This window comes from Ailuropoda melanoleuca, chromosome X (genome assembly GCF_002007445.2).
Source record: "Ailuropoda melanoleuca isolate Jingjing chromosome X, ASM200744v2, whole genome shotgun sequence".
NCBI lineage: Eukaryota > Metazoa > Chordata > Mammalia > Carnivora > Ursidae > Ailuropoda > Ailuropoda melanoleuca.
In genome coordinates, this window is record NC_048238.1 from 68,286,638 (window position 1) to 68,290,979 (window position 4,342).

Here is a 4,342-nt window from a genome sequence, read left to right on the forward strand (position 1 = left end):
TGCATGTTTTTCCCTGAAAGAGCTTTAAAAATCACCCCCAACCCTTTCCCTCATTCCAGGTCTGTGTAGAGTTGTCTGACGTAATTCTGATAACTTTGCCTTGGTACATGAGAAATTTCTTTGCCCTGGCCACTTTCAATACTGTATCCTTGGATCTAATGTTTGCAAATTGCACTATGACGTGACGTGGTGTAGGTTTGAAGTGGTTGAGCTTGGGAGGGGTCCTCTCTGCCTCTTGGACACAAATGTTTGTTTCCTTTGCTAGATTAGGGAAGTTTTCAGCTACAATTTGTTCAAATATCTCTTCTAGACCTCTGTTTTTCTCCACCCCCTCGGGGACGCCATTGATTCTGACATTGGATCGTTTTACTGAGTTAGTAATCTCCCATAACCTACATTCATGGGTGTGGATGTTTTTTTTTTTTTTAAAGATTTTATTTATTTATTCAACAGAGATAGAGACAGCCAGCGAGAGAGGGAACACAAGCAGGGGGAGTGGGAGAGGAAGACACAGGCTCACAGCGGAGGAGCCTGACATGGGGCTCGATCCCAGAACGCCGGGATCACGCCCTGAGCCGAAGGCAGACGCTTAACCGCTGCGCCCCAGGGTGTGGATGTTTTTAAGTCCAGCTTTATTTTCACTTTTTCTTCTACTAACCCATTCTCCAATTCACTAATACGTTCCTCTGCCTCATTTACCCTGGCCGTCAGAGCCTCTAGTTTTGACTGCATTTGGCTCATAGAATTTTTAATTTCGGCCAGATTCACTCTCATTTCCACCCTTAGAGATTCTATATTGTCATAAATATTTTTGTTAATACTTTTTTCAAGTCTTCACATCATCTTGACCATTGTTACTCTGAATTCCATTTCTGATAATTTGGTTACATCCATATCCATTAGTTCTATGGCAGAGGCCACAGACTCATTTTCTTTTCTTTGTTGGGGGGGACTTTTCCTTCTCATCATTCTGACGAGGAGAGGTTGCGGGGTTGTCCAGAACCCAAATTATTGACCGGGACCCAGGCTGTGCACCCTTGTTTTATAGGGATCTTAGCGATATGGGCTTCTTGATTTTTCAGCCTGCATTCTGGGGGAGGGGCCTGCCATGCCAATACTCAGACAACCCTGTTTGGGTAGAGTCTCCATGTCCCCTGCAAGGGGGGATGGGGATGGGCACCCTGTGAGCTGGTGTTTCCAGGCTTTTGTTCTCTGGTGGTTTTCCCCAGTGGTTTGCTGTGCCTTTTTGAGAGACAGAGCAGCAGTGGCCACATCTCAGCCTCTGTCACAGAACAGAGGGGATAATGGGCCGTTCTCCATTGATGATCTGGCCACTTTAACTCTGTTTCTGTTGGTGCTGCTCAACCCTGCAGCGTCCCTGGATGTGCGCCCTACACCCGGCGTCCCAGCCCTCACTTCCATGGCCAGCGCATCTCTGTCCTTTGTGTTTCTAATACTGCCAGCCTCCAGCTGCCACCTTCCAGCTGCCCCCACACTCCCGGATCTCCCAGTCTTAGTCTGGTTCCAGTGAGGGCAACGGAGCTCCATTTCAGTCTGGTGATGCGTGTTCCCCGGCTCATGGTCTCAGTCTGCTCTCTTGGGTGCCGGTCCCAGAGTCCGCCTGTTCCCACGTGCAGGTGGCTAATGCTTCCCGGTGCCTGAAAGTGGCGGCTCCCTCCTCCTTCCATTTATCTTCTGATATCTGTGCAGTTTCACGGCTCCCCACTTCGCACCTCAATACTCAGTGCTGGAGATGTTCATTTGTAGAGTTCCAGATGTATCTTCCTGCATCTCAGGCTGGTTCCATGGCTGTTCAGGCTGGTCTGGTACCTATTCAGCTCAACTCAGGGGACCAGCTGAAAAAGGGGTCCCCTACTCCTCCACCATCTTAACCCCCAATCCTATGGCTTTTGTCCTTTCTCTTTTTAATGTGATATATCACATTCATTGCTTTGCAAATATTGAATCACTTTTGTATCCTGGCTGTAAATTCCAGCTGATTGTGGTGAATGATTTTTTTAATGCATTGTTGGATTTGGTTTGCTGGTATTTTTTGAGAATTTTTGCATTTATATTCATCAGGGATATTGGCCTTTATTTCTCTTTTTTGTGTGTGTGGTGTCTTTACCTGGCTTTGGTATCAGAGTAATACTGGCCTCATAGAATGAATTTGGAAGTTTTCCTCCTTCTTTTATTTTTTGAAATAGTTAGAGAAGAATAGGTATTAAATTTTCTTTAAGCACTTGGCAGAATTCATCTGTGAAGCCATGTGGTCCTGGACTTGTGTTTTTGTTTTTTTTTTTTTTTTTAGGAGTCTTCTGATTACCTATTCAGTTTCATTGCTATAATCAGTTTGTTCAAATTTTCTATTTCTCCCTGCTTCAGTTTTGGTAGGTTACATGTTTCTAGGAATTTATCCACTTCTAGTGTGTCCTTCTTTAAGATTTCTTGAACTGGAATTATTGAATCAAAGCCTACAAATGTTTTTAAGGTCATTGAAAATCAATGCATATTCCCTGCAGAAAGGTTTAACAATTTCTACTCCAACGCAATATTTCTCTTCTCTGAAACTTCCAGTGAATTAGTTATACTAATTCTCTTTCACTTGCTTTATGACCCCCAAGCAAATAATCTAAACAACACTAAAATACAGAGCCAAGGAACATGAAACAAAACTGAAATATAAGTCAAATATTATGCAACATACATACTTGGGGCAATTTCATCATACAGAGTATGCTTTGGGTGGTTCAGCCACTCAAATATCTCTTACAACTCAAGTTTAATACTACTTACTTGTTCACCACTCTGTTGAGATTCATTCAGAAGGGTCAGCAGCTTCTTCAAGGTTTCAGGATAATCTCTTCCTGGAACATTCTGAAGTGTCCTCCTTTTAAGAAGCATTTTTAAAATATGACCTCCTTTCTAGCCTTTTTTTCCTCCAGTGTTGTGCTTCATTCTGAGAGTCTCTCTGCAGCAGGTTTCCAAACCAAATCTCTTAAGCACCTGAGCTTATAATGAGCCTATACTTGTTATAATTTATACTTTAAGGTATGAATTTTAGGACAGATGAAATAGAAACACAATATACTCTCCTTATCATTTGTTGCATTGTGTTCTTTAAAACTATCATAAAATTAATTAAATTTTTTGCAGGAACAAATATTATTGGGGTTCAGTAACTTCACTAATGGTTCAATGATACATAATCAATACTTACGTTTTCTAAATGTTTTTGGAAGCATGTATCTAACATGTAAAAAATGCAGGTATCACTATCCTATTGAACTCAAAGGTGTGAAGATACACAATACATATTCCACATTAAATTAATGATATTTTCTTGGCTTCTTAGCATTTAGAAGAGACAGGAGGGAATGACCTAGACAACCCAATTACCTTTAAAAAGCCATCCAAGAAATATTCAAGTAATGTGTTTTTTTTCTCTTGATAAATCATCTCCCAACAATAAGCAGTGACATTCAAAATCATTCTGCTGATCTTAGAACTACTCTCAAAGTACTAAGTACTCAGGAAATGTTTGTTATTGTTGATGTGATCGTATTTTTAGACCAAAAAAAGAGTGAAGAAGCATATGACCCTCTCAATAGATGCAGAAAAAGCATTTGACAAAATAAAGCATCCTTTCCTGATTAAAACCCTTCAGAGTGTAGCAATAGAGGGTACATTCCTCAATCTCATAAAAACCATCTATGAAAAGCCTACAGAAAATATCATTCTCAATGTGGAAAAGCTGGAAGCCTTTCCCTTAAGATCAGGAACATGACAAGGATGCCCATTCTCACCACTATTATTCAACATAGTACTAGAAGTCCTTGCAACAGCAATCAGACAACAAAAAAGGGATCAAAGGTATCCAAATAGGCAAAGAAGAAGTCAAACTGTCTCTCTTGGCAGATGACATGATGCTCTATATGGAAAACCCAAAAGAATCCACTCCCAAACTATTAGAAGTTGTAGAACAATTCAGTAATGTGGAGGGATACAAAATCAATGCTCAGAAATCAGTTGCATTTCTATACACGAATAATGAGACTGAAGAAAAGAAATTAGGAAATCCATCCGATTTACAATAGCACCAAAAACCATAGTTTACCTTGGAATTAGCTTAACCAGAGACGTAAAGGATCTATATTCTAGAAACTCCAAATCACTCTTGAAAGACATTGAGCAAAACACAAAAAATGGAAGAACATTCCAAGCTCATGGATTGGAAGAAAAAGTATGTTAAAATGTCCATGCTACCCAGAGCAATCTACACTTTCAATGCTATCCCGATCAAAATACCAATGACATTTTTCAAAGAACTGGGACAAACAGC